We start from the raw sequence: 17,065 nt of genomic DNA on the forward strand, positions 1-17,065 counted from the left end.
ATGAAATATTTCACTTGGTGTAAAATGTTCATTTGCATAGCGCTCTGTTGCCATATCACAAGGAGCATCAAGGAAGTGTTTTGTGCAGATATATAAAGAGACAGAGAATACAGTAAGCAAAGAGCAATACAGACAGCACAGCATCATCACAAATGAAAGTACGTTATTGTTCGTCAGAGACAAAAATAATTTAGACAACAGAGAAAATGCTGACAGTCCCTACTCAGATGTTTCCCATTCCAACACTTTTGCAATACAGGAGACACTACTTTTCATCCCTGCTTTTCATTTATTGCCCTGTCCACACAACTAGACATGAAAGATAAACACTGAATTAAAAGAAACTCTACTTAACACAGCTGCTAATCTTTATAAAGATTAAAAAAGTAACAGCTTCTCTTCTAACAAAGAGCATACTTTATTTCATGGCTAAAAGGTAAAGACAAGTACTTGGGTCAACAGCTGCAGTGTAGCAACAAGTATCAAAGTTGAGGCACACTTCAAAAAACCCCAGGGGTATCCATAAGCATCATCATACAGGGCCTCTGCAGCAGGTTGTTCCACAGACATCGATTTTGATGTCTACAAGACATTTACCTTGAATTTTCCCTCTGAATGCCCTATGTCACCTTGCTACAGCAACACACGAGTCATATTTCCAAAATGAGTTGCGGGGAGTAGAAGTCAGAAGTGAAACATTTTCCCAGGGTTAAAAGCTGCTGTCTGTCTCCAGAATGTTATTGTTTTACCAGCTTTTTTCTACATTACCACCATGTAATGTGTCTAAAGCCACAATACTTTCTACTGCAAGTAGTCAAGGTTCATGTGACCATCCCCTGTCCATCCACCATCAGCAGCATTTGAAGTTTCACTTCCTCCCGGCAGTTGCCCTTTACATCATCTACAAAGGTGATCTCATTTTTCGTTTTGTTTATGGTCACAACCATTCTCTTCCTTGTGATTCTGTTACATATATAGTATATATGTTGTACATTAGAAATAATTTCCTAAAAATCCACCTGACATGTCTGGCCTTTTCTTGATTGAAATCATGTCTTCATTAAATGATTCTCAAATCCTCACAGATTATACTTTGGCTTTTCCAATAATAAAGTAACTTTTAAAATAATTAGAACTACAACACTGAGTATACAAGGAACTCTATTTATCAAATAAATATCTGTTCAAAAGGTGAATAATCATGTATCTAAACATGAATTCTCTGCATGGCTTAGGCTTTTATCGGCTATATACATGTGTATTTTAACAGGTATATACATTTGTATTCAACTGAATATGAAGACTGAACTCTTCATTTAAACCACAAATTTCTTATGCACAAGAACGAGAAAAAAAATAATCAAGACCCCCAGCTTACTCTGAGTCTTGAATGTTGCTCTATATTTAAACTTCTGAACCAAAGAACAGGAAGCAATTGTTTACACCTATATATATAAGAAACTGTTAACATACATGGAGCTTTAAAGCAGTTTAGAGAGCAAAGGAGTAAATAGTTTTAACACTTTTTTCAAAAATTGAAAATAACATATTTGCTCTCCTTTGTTTTAGATGTTTCATTCTGATCTTCAGTGCCAGTTAGTTTGCTGCTACTTCACAAGTTATAAAATCAGAGGTAACATAGTGATGCCTTCATCAGATCTAAACAACTGAGCATATGAAACTTCTCTGCATTTCCCTCAAGGTCAAAGCAGAAGTGTCTCAAAGTCAGAGTGATCAACTTAGATTAAAACTGCTTGGGAGGAAGAATCATAAGCCCACTCTGCTCAGGGACACAAAAACCTGCTTTCTCAAAAGCCCATCCAACTTTCTACATCACTTAATCAACTGCTCAAGTTTACTATTCCATGAAAAAAATGGGAAAAATCTTAAATTTAAGGAATTCATTTATCTTCCCTGTTACTGCTGACCTCCACTTTATATTGATCTTCTTCCACACCATCTGTAGCACCCAAGTGTTGCATGATCTTCTATACCTCTGTTACTGGACTATGAGAAGGACTATCTCCGAGTGGCCTGTGAAACCTGGGTTCACTTTTGACCTATCATCACATGGCAAAGCAACTGCCAAGCTGCCAACAGAGGAGTTTAACTTGAGGTGGTAGAGCTCAGAAAAGGCTGATCAGTACTGCTCTACACATATTTGCACCTGTGAAGATTTGCTACTAGACCAGAGTGAGAATAAGAGCGACAAAAATAAATTATCTGTGGTTGGGAGTAAAGTGAAAGAACCAAAATGGAGAGTAACTGAACTGAAGTAGATTCCTATTCCTATTGCATGTCTCAAAAATTATTAGTTTTGCCTCTGTTCGGTTTTATTCTTTTACCTGCAATTCACCACATAAGTATAAAAAACATGTGTGTATATATATATTTATTTAATAATACAATACAGTATTATCTATAGGTACATATTTAAATTTTACTGTAAGACCTGATTGTCTTACTTTACTTTCATCTAACTAGACTCATGCAAATACAGAAATCCCGGGTCAGCTTTCATTTTGGGCTTGTTTCACTTCCCACATCTTGTTTTGGCACTTGAGACCAGCTAGGGGAACTTAAGCAGTTTGTTCTTCCCTTGTCTTTCTGCTAAATGGTTATCTGCGTCTCAGTCAATCCTTGCCTTGTGTATTTTAATATCTTTTTAAATTTAGCTTATTTTCTATAGGTCTGGATCATATCATCTCTATGTTTCCCAAACAGAATTTAGCCCCTATATGATACACATATACATGGCATACACACACACACAGACACGGGCACAAATCACCATGTGCTCCCTGCAATGCATATAAAAAGGAGCATGGATAACCTGAATCTACTCAGTGTTTAACTAGGACAGACTTGTCCTGTGTGGACTGCCATTGCTCCTGTGATGTGAGGAGCACTAGCCCAGGTGACAGCATTTTTAAAAAAGGAATAATAATGGGGAATTCTTTTAACTGCTTCAATTTTTTTTTGTGGAAAAGGTGAGACAAAGCTAAAATAATATTTTGACATACATATCTACATAAACAGGCAAATAAGAGAAATAAGTAGTGTAACCAACACTACTGTATGGGAAAGTCTGCAACAAGCATGTTACTGTAGAATTTCCTCAAAGTTAGTCTTATTTAAGTCAAACACTGCAAAGATGCACATCTATCAGAGCAAGATCACATAGCTATCTAGTTTATGACCCATGATCAGAGCAAAGGGCCAAAAATTACTTTCTGGGAAAGGCAGACCTGTTCTGAGCAATGGAATCACATCATACAAGCTCAGAAGCGAGTTTACCACGCTCCGTTTTTAGAGAGGTTAATGGGTGATGGTGCAGAAGAACAAAATATTATTGCTGAAAGGTTTCAGAACCTCATTCCACTTGGTTTAGAAGCTGTCTCATAATTCCCAGTCTTAAGCACATTTTGAGGACAATAACAGCATTTAGCCCTTCATCCTCTTGGGAGATTGAGAAGTCACATCTTTTTCAGGCTCTTCTCTAGGCTTTAAAGACCAAACCCTCTCAGTCTTTTTCACTTCCACTGATTATCCTAGCAGCCCTTCTCTACATCTGTTGCACTTTGAACTCATTCCTCTAAGAACAAGAGGCTGGAGCTGGCCAGGTGTTCCAAGATGACTTTCAGCAATGCCTTGAAGCAAATAGTATTATTACTTCTTCCATCTACAGAAATACATTACCAAGATGTATATATATTCCAGAAATTACTTTATTATTTTCACACTTTCATCACACTAGCCTTTTATAAACATTTGGTGATCCAATAAGACATCCAGGTTTGTCTCATTTTTCATAATGGCAAACTGTTGTCACAGCAGACTTTCATATCTCCAGTGGCATTACCTTACACTCTGATATTAAATTTCTCCCCATTATTTTGCCAGACTATTTGTTCTGCACAACATTCTCAGCCACCTGTGTGTTTCTAATGCCTCTTAATATCACAAGGGGACCCTTATTTTTTCATTGCAAATGAAAGTATTTTAAAAAAGTCTCAGTGTAATGCTAATGTAACAGGCAACAGACAGTGGTCCTGCCAAGAGTTTGGGGAAGTGCAGCAGACAGGAACCACAACCCTGTTGAGCTCCTTTCACAATTTCTTCGTTAGCAATTGTGACCAAGACAAATTCTACTTTGGCCATGCTATCTCAGATTAATTTTTATGCTTTCCTATATCAGTCACAGAAAGTATCATCCTATCACCTTCATGCTCCCAAACACTTGCATTCCTACTACAGTTATAAATCCATCACATTTCTACTTCCTCTGCAACACTCAGTTTTAAGCTCTGCACCAGTATTTCTTACCCTCCTCTTCAGAGCCCTGATTCACATTAATGTACAAATATCTCAGTCCAACTAAACCAATCTGGGTTAGCAGACATCCTTCTTGAATCAATTACCAAGCTGACTACTGTTCTCATTGAAATTCTCATTACCACATCCTCCACCCTTTGGTGACCTGTTTTCCTTTCCAACATATGCCTTCATATTGAAATCAGGGGTTAGGACTCTGCAACATTCATAATTCAAGTCCATTTCCTAGTTTAAATACTTCTAAAATAAGAATTCAAGTTACAAGAGGGTAAAATGGTGTGCTGCCATACAACCATAGTGGAAGTGGACTGTGCATTAGAATCATAGAATGGTTTGGGTTGGAAAGGACCTTAAAGATCATCTAGTTCCAAGCCCCCTGCTGTGAGCAAGGATACCTTCCACAAGACCAGGTTACTTGGAGCCCTGTCCAACCTGAACTAGAACACTTCCAGGGACGGGGCATCCACAGCTTCACTGGGCAACCTGGTCCAGTGCCTCACCACTCTCACAATAAAGAATTTCTTCCTAATATCTAATCTAAACCTACTCTCAGTTTGAATCCATTTCCCCTTGTCCTGTCACTACATGCTCTTGTAAAAAGTCCCTCTCCAGCTCTCTCGCAGGCTCCCTTTAGATACTGGAAGGCTGCTCCAAGGTCTCCCCGGAGCCTTCTCTTCTCTAGGCTGAACAACCCCACCTCAGCCTGTCTTCACAGGAGAGGTCATTCAGCAGAAATCCCCCAACAGTTGACGTAAGAACAGTTGACAAAAGAACATAAGGAAACTTTTGGTCAGATAAGATATCTGGATTTGCTGTACTCATGCTGTATTGATGTGTTTCTGGGATAGGCAGAGCCATTCTGAGCAGCACAACTGGATCATAATGAAAATCTTTTCTCCTATACTGTACATTTTTTTTTATTTTGTTTTTACTTACTAGACCAGGTTCTTTAGTGATGCAAGAACCAACATTAATTGGTATATTACTATACTAAACGGCAAATAACTGACTTAAGTTATCATATCTCAAACTTCGAAGTGTGAAGTGATCCAACACAGCTATATAGAAATGAGGTGGGGGAGGTTTACAGATTACGTACTTCTCTGCACAGCCTTTGTAACAGGAGTGCTTTGGTAAAACTTACTGTATCAGTCAAAGTAACCATTTTTCTGTATTCAAGTGACACTAATCCACTTTCCAGTCTTTGCCTGTTTTGCCTTCAAGTGTCCAGGGAGAGGATAAGTTTATTCAGCGCTCAGATAAATGATACACAATATTTGTTGGAACTCACAAATGATAGCATAACACATATAATAAATATCAACATAGTTGATGACATGAAAGGTAGCTCTAACAGGGATGGGGAGTTTGACTAAGAAAGCAGCATCCTCTGCTTTTCTGTAAATGCATTACAGTTTTGTCTAGATTAGTTAAAAGTTTGGTTTAATGCAGGAATAATGGCAATGGTTAAAAAAAAAAAAGGAAATAAAAATCAGAAAGAAACATTGAGAATAACTAATGGCATTGTGGTGGTATAATAATGTGAAAATGCTTTCAGAAGGATGAAAACAAAATTCTGAAACAAAACATTACACTGAAATGAAACCAAATTTGTACAAACTACTGATTCTTGTTTATTCGATTTAAGAAAAAAAATACCAAAACACAAGAAAGTTAGTTCACACGAGATTGTAATTTTGTTAACACTGTATAATAGACTTCATATATTATAAAAATGTTTCAGATTCATGTAGTCAGTATTTTTGGTATTAATTTTAAAACAAGTCTTACATTAAACTAACATCTGTTTTCTGACCTTATAATACTCTCTTCATTTTATTACAATCATTTGCCTCAACTGCATCCTCCAGAATTTTGAATCAATATCAACAATGAATTAATTCACTTTGCCAGCCCTCAGGCAACCACATCTTCAATTTCCTCAGCTTTTTTCCACTGCACTATATCTTTTGAAGATAGGGGAAAAGGTCAAATAACATCTTAGTTTGACCTAACAGAATAAATACCTCAATCAAATTCTTGGAAAGGATCATATGACATGAAACAGAAAAACTGTACCAATATGTTAACCAACTTAAAGCGAAGGTTCCCAAGATACTTTAAAGACTTAAAAGTGTCATGCAAACTATAAGTAAAAATGTCATTTTCTTGACTCGTAAAAACACTCCTCAACAAACAGCACCTCCATATAACCAAATATGCATTTCCAAAAGAGAATTTGGCCAAACCACTACACTGAAGAGGATCAACATTTTTCCTAACTATTAGGAAGTGTGTCACTCCAGCTAGCAAACCCCAAGGACTATGTCTACATTCCAAGCCGAGTGTACCTATGACTCACATAAATTTTTTTTCAGATTTAAAATGATCATTTTGGCCAATAATGGCAGTGTGCTAAAGTTTCAGTAGCCTAGTATTTGCCCTGAGCTTTACGTATGTCCATGTCTACCACAAGGATGAGGATCCTTCTCTCCTCCCTTTTTAACAACTAGAGCAGTAACTGTGGCATAGGAAAACGAGAAACTACCCTTAAATCAACAGGGGGTTGGAGTGAGGTCCAGGAGTAGCCCAAAGGTCTTCATTCTCATAACAAATGATGTGACAGAAGGATAGGACAAGCTTCACACTGTTTCTTTGGAGAATGTAGATCTCGGAACTATCCTCCCAGCGGCATTTGGCCTTGTTGAATCTCATACAATTGGCCTCAACCCATCGATCCAGCCTGTCCAAATCCCTCAACTGCCATGACGGATGGCAGCAAATACACAGCCAGCAAGCCCTGATGAAGGTTTTGAGGGTGGTCTCATAGAAAGTATAACACTTCTCCTTTGGGTTCATCTTCTTTCAGTGTGTTTAATAAAAGAGAGAAATAGGGACCAGAACATTAATGTATTTTAGGTTTTGTTTTTTCAAATTCCGGTAACTAGGTAACCAGGGAATAAATCAACTATTATAAACCCACCTGGTTTTATGCATTCTACAATTTGCTTTCAATATGGATTACGTCAGTTATGACTAAATCAGTGCAGAATGACTTCTGTGTCAATGGATCCTAACTATGGCTCCTAACAGCCTAGTCCTTTTGTAACTCATATTACTTTGCACCGTGCTGCATTTATCATCCCACTCCATCAGTCAGAGAGCTTCTTCAGCTGCTGTCACCTCCATTTTTGAATGCTGATATCTACTCATGACCAAACTTGCAACTAAAACATAGCATTGGTTATAATAGCATCATCTAATGTCTTGAGCACGTCTAAAGCACTAACATTCACAAAAGAAAAAAAGAATTTTTTTTTCACTATTTCGAACTCCAATATACACTTTTCTCCAGCAGACTGTATTGTATTTCATTAGCTGTACAGCACTAGATATACACAGAAGAACCCTCCTGAAACACAGGACATTATATTGGGGTATATAACACAGACTCAAGAATGAATTCCATGCTCAGATGAAAATTTGGGGTTAAATCCTTCATGCTGACATGAGCTAACACTCAGAGCTCACTTCCTCCTGGAAGTTTGCAAACCTAGGACAAGTTTTCTTAAGTCACAAGAGGAAGTTGCCACAGTTCTTGAAAAAAAAAATCAGACAGTGTCAAATCTGGTGCCAGTAAATTACACTAGTAGAAATGAAATTCTGTGCCGTTTAATCTTTACAGGGACACTAGAACTACATTCAGCACTAACTGTGTAAGTATCCTTGGGAGGAACGACACTGTCTTGTTCTCACTGATCTTAAGTAGCAGAACCTCCCTTAACTTCAAGGGTGCAAGAACATCCTCCAGGTTCTGGCTCTTCACAAAAGTCTATTCCTAACTTGTTTATTTTACTTAATTTTAAATTCTGTGTTAATTATATTCCTTCAAGGGCATCAATCTAAACCAGGAATGTACCAGTTGATTTCTGGTCCAGCTTAGTAAACTGTTTCAAGCAACTGTTGCAATTTGGTAAACATGCAGAGGCACCAAAGGATATCATCTGAACCAACAGTTTGCTGCAAACATGATAAATAGAACTAAACGAGCTATATGATAAGCAATTTTTGAATGTTTTTCAGTTGAAGTCCTTGACATTGGGGGTTTTTTTTAAACAGATACAGGTACACTTCACTTAAGTCTACCAAACATATCCAAAGGGACAGCAAAATTTCATCAGTTCAGGTCTGAAAGTCACAATCATACTCTAACTAAAGTCTTGTAAACTACATGTTCAAGCTGGGGTGACAGTAAGAGTGTAACAAGAAATATGTCATTGAAGGAAATATGTCACTGAATGAACAAGAATAAGAATTCACATCCAAGTTTCTAAGCATGTTTTTCACATTTTTTGCACATTTGAGCATGAATAAGAAGTTTCTCTAAAGTTAACAAAAATTTAAAATATTTTACACTCTTTCCGTTGTCCCAGAGGAGTGAGAGTGAGAATCTGGGAACTCTCTTTGAGGAAGGGTTGTGGATAGCTGATCTGATAGTTCAGTTGACTGTTCCAGCTTCAAACTTTATAAGGAAGACCTGGAGACCCTTGATTTTAAACACATGTATGTTTTTGCAGATGATCTCCCTCAAGGGCAAGAATGAACGTAGTTCACCAAATTACCAGGACAATAGCTGCGCAAGTATATTATTAGATTGAAGTTCTTTTACATTTGGGAGAAGCTATTCTATACTACATAGAAGATCTCAATAGAGAACTAACTTGAAGAAGCATGTTGCATATTCTCAACACGTTAATTTATTGCATTTTCAAAAACGGACTAATACCTTGACCTCTGCTGCTATTTTGACTTTGCCTGGACATTTCTTGTTTTCACTCTCTAAAAACAACAAACCTTTCTGTATTCATGACATATCATTACTGGATTGCACAGGATTTAGTATTTTCTGTTGCTTCTAGTCCTGCTGAATGGCCAAGAGCCTTGCAGTTGATAGCAGATGAAGACCTAGCAGTTACAACCATAGCCAGTTCCACTGAACCAGGCTCTGATCCTGTAAGTGGCAGCACATAGCTTGCATGACCCCTACAGACTTCGAGAGACTCACATCAGGACTGTCTGCACAAAGGGCAGGACACAGACCTTAAAGAGTAGGCCAGCACGCATGATAATTTTGGCAGATTTAGACTCACAGTAAACCAGAGGTCCATGAATATAATTTTCACATTCATACTGCAGACTGGAAGAATTTCACAGCACTATTATTACAACCATACTGGCTGCTCATTGAAGTTTATAACCTCTGTAACTTCACGTATCAGGTATATAGCTCATAGGCAGGACATGTGGTTATACTGTACTTTAAAAAACTATCTTAGACTGTGCACAAGCCCAAACGTTTATTTGTGACTTCAGCACTCACAGTCCACACAGCTAACTTTCAAAGCAAGAACTAAGAACAAATCAGTGTTCACAATGGTTATCCAATTTTGTTTCAGGAGGACAGTAATGAGTCCACAACTTACACTTGAATTCCACAGTATTAAGCATTGTGCAAAGAAAATGCTTAAAAAAAACCAATAAGACTCCTTCATTGTTTGGACACGCACAGGAAGTTCTCAGGACAACACAAAACATATAATAAAAGGTGCAGGAGAGGAGGCCAAAATCCCTAAGAAGTCAGAATTGGGCTTAATGCTGAGAAATAAATGAAGCAGGAAGACTGCAGAAGCAGAGAGATAAAATGAGAAAAAACAATCAAATGCAAAGGATGATAACTAATAGGTAGAGAATATACCCTAGGAAAGCAAATATTCTCAGTCAGTATGACAAGATATAGAACCTGTAATAAACAATACAATCACATCACTGAAACTGTATTCTGTGCTCAAAGGAGAAATCTCTTTCCTCTGTCATACCATACCAACCATCTTGATATTTTTGTTTATTGCAGGAGTAAGGAAAAGGACCTTTCACCCACCTAAACCTAGTCAAATGCATTACAGAAGAGAATACTGTTCTGATCTCTGATTTTAATCAACCACTTAAATGCTGAGCTTTCCATTTTTTTTACACTTGTATCCAATGCCCTCAACCCTGCTTAAATGCTCCATCAGGAGCAGAAGTATCTCACCTGAAGCGTATTCCTCCCACTTGTTCACTCCACCAGCCAAACCTCTTTTCTGCTAGTGCAACTTGCACTGCCTTCTCAAAGCTAAGTTTCTTAAGTTTCACTTTCTGTGGGTTCAGTGTACAGCACACCAACACCAAGGAGCACAGCAAGATCCTGGAGCAAGAGCTGTTGTCTTAGCACCACACCTCCACAACGCCAAGCCTTGGTTTCTTCTTCAGGCCAGCACACATGCTGGTAAATCCACGCTCTGCTTCACTGAACCAGACGTGTTTACACGGAGAGTCAACGCTGGCTCAGAAACCTTTTCCATCCTCACTGACCATTTTCATAGCAGAAACTAACCCACTTCAAGTCAGGTTGAGGTCACCATTTTAAATCAGACGTGGCAAACAGCAGTAGTCTCTAAGGACAGATTGCACCTACACATAAACTGTACTCTAGATAGAGGAGTCTTGTTGACCATCTACAGAAGTACAAAGCTGCCCTTTACGGAGGCACAGCCTTCTTAAAACACTTTCAAGACCATGTCAGTACTGCCAGGTTGGTACTCTACCAGACTTCTTCATGAAGCTGAGGTTACATATTTCTGGGCACATATTCCCTAATAAGGTAGCATGAATAGATTACAAATGATAATTGGATTATGAAAGGATTTGAGGTTTACTCTACTGGAAAGGGAAATGAAAATTTCCTACAGACATCTAAACCAAGAGACGAAACAAACAGTTTATACCACTGACAGTCTTGAAGACAAAGCTGGAGAGAAAGAAACAGCAAAATTATGTTGGCAAAATAAAAGAATGATGGGAGAAGCAATAAAGGAAACAGCAGCAGGGAGTACTGATACAGTGGGGTAAAGACTGAAACATGGGTTTTTCTGGGAAACTGGGGAGAAAAAGCCCCAAACAAACAGCACATTATTACTGATGAAGGCATTTGAAGCAGTATGGGTCTAGGACCTTTTCAGAAACACTGGCAAGCATTGTGGCAGAGGGCTGGGAACTGCTTCCAAGGAAATTTAGCAGGGGATTTTCAGAAGAGACAAGTTCTACTGGTCAGGCTTAGTGGAAATACTGCTATCTACTGCGTGCCTAGCAGAAACTATCTATCAGGCCATCTACATCCCAAGAGAAATGGGCTTAGTGTTCACCTCAGTATGGCTTGGTGCTCCTCCACTGGTGTCAGGACAGTGGCTGCAATCTCTCTTGAAGCCAATCCAAATACAGCTGGACAGAAAAAGGAAGACAAAGTGCTACACTAGCAATACAGCAGAAGAATTGCTTAAAAGGCAAGTTTCCCTACATCCCTCATGGTCTGTTATGCTTCTCTCTAGCCTTTGCACAGTTTAGCAGATCTTTTGCAATGGTAGGTCTGAAGTTACAAAAATGTACTTTCAATCCCATTTGCACATTCTGCTACGCCACAACAGCACACTCAAATGACTCTCGCAATGTATTTTGAACAAGTTGCACATAAAACATCCAATATAGGATTTCCTCTTTCTCCTGCCCATCCCCTTCCTGTGTGTTTACCAAAAACTTTCACTTCCTCAGTGACACTGACACCAGCTCTGGCAACCACTTAACGCTGGTTCTCCAGCTGTTGTCCACCCAAACCTGAATCACAGATACCCCAGGGCATTTAGCACTTAATGAAGGGTTTTAAAAATCCCATCAAAACACCTGGTAAGGCTGGGGCTGCCCTGGAGAAAACCATTTTGTCTCCACTACACCTAATGAATGTAAGCCTCACAATGCTGGCAATGGATACTCAAGCAAGCAATTTCAATACATTCAATACTATCCAGACCTTTCCCTACTCAGTTGATACCACCAGGAAATATTTTCTTTGTCTGAATAGAGTAAAACCTAGTCATAGGTCAGACCTACTGATTTATAAATGTGTTATCATTACACAGGAATTCACTCAGACATATTCTTCAGCTTTTGATATTAATTTTGTTCTAAGCCCCTAGTACAGTCATATATGGAAAGAACAAACCTGCTTAGCAGACGAATATACTTCTGCACTAACACCTGAGATAAAACCTGAGTAATTAATAAAAAAAAATTATTGAACAGGTTTGTATACACCTATATGCAAACTAATGAAGGAAACATGAAAGGCAAAGCAATATATTGTAGATGCCACATCAAAAAGCTGACTTAACAGATTGTTTTTGTTGATGAACTTCCTGAAACAGCTTTCTGTTAAACCAACAAAGGAATAGTTAAAAACACATCTCAGGGGGAATCCATTCCCTCCAAACTTTTATCATTTCCATACTTAGAGCAGCCCGCTAAACCAGAGAAAACAGCAAAAATTGCCATTCCAGAAGAGTAGCTGCATCCCATACTTCAGCCCCTCGGGTGAGCTATCACATTTTCCAGTCTAACACTGCACTATTTCCTATCACAGCTGGCCTTTGCAAATTAAAGTAGCAATTTCTACAACATATCAGCCACAGGAAGAAGTAGCCTCGTGCCTCATGCAGCAGAGACCATGGAGGAAGAAGGACACTTTGTTCAGACTGTTTATCATTTGAGTCCTTTGAACTGAAGAAGTAAGATAGGACACTGCGCAAACACAGGAACCAATTGTAGATACTTAAGATGCCAGCAGTTTGAAAAAGATAGGTGACGCTGACCTAAGGGAGAGCAATTGCTGGCCTGAATGGTACTAATCTACCCTTTTTTCCCTTCAGAGAAATAAGATCTAACCATTACCCCCTCCACCCTTCCCTGGTCTTGTCCTTCTCTCCCAGCAAAGTGTTACTACCAAAATACCCTCTCTCTTCTGATGTTTGGCTGACAAAAATAACTGATCTATTTACCTCTATGAGTATTTCTTTAGGGCATACAACAAATACAAGTATCTCATAAATATTTGGAGGAAATGCATCCAGGACAAGAATAATCCTGTCGTAGCATTTTGTTCCATGAACCCACATTTTTCAGGAAAGATGCTGAACACAAATGTGAGTGATTCAGTCTCGGAAATTACAGCAGTTAATGACAATGTCAACAGGAAATGTATTTGAATCAGGCAAAAATAAATATGAAAGCACAGACCTTTCCATCCTTCCCTGAAGGACAATGAAGTTTAAACTAGGAACAGTCACACTAAGGACAGTTACATTGCATTTGTCTTTTATCAGTAGATGCTAATTTCTTTGAGAATGTACCATTACTGTTTATAGGGCAGCAGTCTCCTTCTCCCTATATATGCGTCACTAAAGACTGTTTTCATACGAATGTAATTTTACATTTTTTATCTACATAGTTTCCTGTGGTATGGCTTAGCAAGTCTCTAAGCCTTTCTCTCTATACCATCTGTAGCACTCCTGCACTCTCATGAAAGACGGGAGAGAAATAAATGGGAAAAAAAGGAAGTAGGAATATGATCTGCAGGAGAAAAATCCCAATTCTCAGCTGGGCAACTGCTGCTTCTACAGAATAAAGCTGTTCTTCTGATGGAAATCCTAAAGTGGTAAAATTATGATAAATACTACTTAACAGAGCCACATGGTTTGGTGTAATTATTTACACACTCGGCTTCATAGTTTCAAAAGGAGGTATCACCCCCCACATACAAAGCTCACACAATCCTCAGGATCCCCGGCCCACGGATTCTCCTCCTATCCCTTGCATTAGCACATGACAGCTCACATCCTTCAGGGATCACTACTGCTGCAGAGGTACACCTCTGTGTACAGCTATGCTACTACAGCAGAGTGCTAGAAATCCTAGTCTACACCTAATGCCCACCCCATGCCTTTATTTATTCATTCATTCATGCCCTATCTACTTGTCTTCTGCATTCATTTAGTTTTGCAAAGGGCTCCCTAAACCCCAACAGTGAAGAAATAAAGTCGCCCAGTCCCTCAGAATATGCACATATGGAAAGGAGGAGAGACCTCATCCCCTCCCCAGATCACCTAGCCCTTTGACAATAATAAAAATTGGTTCATGGTCAACATGTGTTCATCCCAAAACCTCAAAGATTGCCATTAAGATTCCAAGTAACATATAGGCACACAAACATCTCCTTTATGTGACAGAAATAGAATCACATCTGAGATTAAAGAAAGCAATTCTTAAACTTTCCCAAATAACTACGTGGAGGTCAAATGTTGCTCCCTGATGTGCACCACAAGAAGGGTCAGATGTAGCGTGTCTGGTCTTTTGAGATACCCCACTGAAGATCAAGTACTAAGCTGATCTTAACCGAAGTCCAAGTCCAGGAGGACTTTGGACTTTTTTTCATTGCCTGTTTTAGGAATTGCTTCACGCAACACTTGCTGTTCTATGATGCCATTAAGCCTACAGGAGTCAATAAGGCCATAAGAAGATAGGTTACTTCAAGTACAGAGATAAATTGGAAGGGGGAAGTATTATGAAATAGTTACTTGTACATTCATAAATACTTATATAGTCATAAATACATGCAAGGAATAATTTCACATTTATAGAAACTCTCTTAAAAGGGTAACATTAAATCCCAGAATACTAAACATTTTAAAGGGAACGGGGTTTAACTTTGTACTGGAAAGTTTCACAATTCATTGCCTTGTCAGAAAGAGTCATTGCACAACTCCACTGGTCAAGGGACTTATAAGAAAAGGCCTAAACTTTACCTTGTCCTCTGTATATTTATTTAGGAAAAAACCCTTATTTACTCAAAAATAGAGAAAAGACTAGCTTCAAATCTGCCAGCTGCTGTACAAAGATGATCATTCTATATCATCATGGTTAAAAAAATAATATATCTCAACAACACATAATTAAAATAGATTTTTATGTTATTAAATCAAGGATTCTTTTCTAATTACTCTGTAGCTCACAAAGCTGAAATGGAGAAAGAAATGCTATAAATCTCAGAAGAGATCCACAGAATGAGAAATCTATTGATCTCAGAGTTCATTAATTTCAATCATTGCCCAAGATTTCATAATATCCTATTAACAGTATCTAACTGATTTTTAGCCTGTTGCTACTTTTTCAGAGAAAACTACTAATTTTTTCTCATCCATACTTTGAGTGTTGTTGATAGTACCTATTAAAAAGATAAAAAGTCTCGACACATAAAAGATAAGTAAAACGTACTCTGCCCTCAGTGCTGAGTGGGAAACAATTCACACAAACACAATTTGACTATCCTTTTGGTAAAACTGAGCTACATTTCCCCAACATAGTTTTGTAATTTCTCAACACAAATCTTCCGCTTTTTGTTTTAGCAGCTCTACAATGATATTATGATGAGTTCAGACTTATCGACGTGGCATTTGTACTTTACAAATACTTGCAACTAACATTAATATTTCTAAATTACAAAAGTATTACAGTAGCTTTATGGGATCAAGCTAAAAAAATGTAATTTCCAATTTGTATTACAATGTGCTAAAATACATTAAGATTGATCAGACTGTTTCTCTTTTTTCAAAAGTGGGAACTAAAGGCAGGGGATGGTATATTGATTAGGAGTTTCAGATGAAACCAGCCTTGTGCTCCCTATGTATACCCACAGGAATATGATCTGGTTAAACAAGTTTTAAATGTTAATCCCTTTGGTCTTTAGTGCCAACAGAAGGGAGGAAGGCAACAGGAGTTCTTGCTAAGGCATTCACTGCAAACACTAGAAAGATGCAATTTCAACAGCAACTCTCTACTGCTTTGCTGAAGGTATGACATCAGCTCCTAAACTCAAATTGCTAGAAGAAAACTCCTCTAGATCATTCCTTAGGCACACAGTACCATTACAATAGTAGTCTGGAGGAAACACCATGCACCAAACATCACAATACCATTTTCTCATCTGTCCTTTAATTCGAAGCACATTTGAACGTACAGTTAAGAGGAAGCAGCTTTAGCTTGGAAGACACATCAGGAATTACTCTCCTAGAAAAAAGCAGTGTAACAAGGGATACTCAAGAGCCACCTCACCTCAGCCAAGGCTATCGCTTTGGCTTGAAACGCCGACTGCAGACTATGATCAGCTAATTTCACACGCTTCCCGGCACGAAACAGCCCGAAAGCTCCCGAGCCCTCCAGACCACAGCAGAAGACAGGCAAAGGGGTATGAGATAAACCATGCTTCTGAGAATGATTATTTTATCCCAAATGCAGTATTTCCCTTAAGACCCCATCCAGTCCTACCGGGAAGGTCGGGCGGCAGCGGCACCTCCTCGCGGGGGCAGGAGCGAGGGTAACCCTCCTCCCGGAAAGCGCCTGGTACTCCCGTACCGTGCCGGGGCGGGGGCACGGAGGCAGCGGGGCGGGCACCCCCCGCTCCTGCCCGCAGCACCCCGCGGGTGAGGCGGGGAGAGCCGGCACCGCTGCCCCTCGCCGCTCCCGGGGGAAGGCACTTACTTTCCCTGGTGCGCAAGTTGAGCGGCAGCGAGCGATCTCCGCGGTGAGCGCCGGGGCGCGGAGCGGGGGGTCCCGGCGCGCTGCTCTGAGCGTGCGGGCGGGGCGCGGCGCTGCTGCCCCGCCGGCCGGGAGAGGGGAACGGCCGGGCAGGAGCCTCGCCCGGCCCGCGGTTGGCTCACGGCCCGCCGGGTGACTTCCTGCTGCCGCGGCACATTTGCATGCGGGGCTGCGAGGGGAGAGCGCGGAGAGGGGCAGAGCGGGGGGCGGCCCC

At 39.6% G+C, this 17,065-nt stretch overlaps 1 protein-coding gene across 5 annotated transcripts in view; it reads right to left on the bottom strand.

The window, feature by feature from the left end:
- LYN (LYN proto-oncogene, Src family tyrosine kinase) overlaps positions 1-16,859 on the bottom strand; it is a 50,081-nt gene extending 33,222 nt beyond the window's left edge. For 2 of the 5 annotated variants that reach the window (XM_032710635.1, XM_032710609.1), the window contains exon 1: positions 16,795-16,859. The gene's annotated coding sequence lies outside the window, so the exon portion shown is untranslated. Of the gene's footprint in view, positions 1-16,368; positions 16,544-16,581; positions 16,663-16,794 lie in introns of those variants that run through there. The other 3 variants (XM_032710643.1, XM_032710617.1, XM_032710626.1) reach the window with 2 other exon arrangements.
- Positions 16,860-17,065: the final 206 nt, after the last annotated feature.

The sequence above is a fragment of the Chiroxiphia lanceolata genome, chromosome 1 (genome assembly GCF_009829145.1).
Source record: "Chiroxiphia lanceolata isolate bChiLan1 chromosome 1, bChiLan1.pri, whole genome shotgun sequence".
NCBI classification, from domain to species: Eukaryota; Metazoa; Chordata; class Aves; order Passeriformes; family Pipridae; genus Chiroxiphia; species Chiroxiphia lanceolata.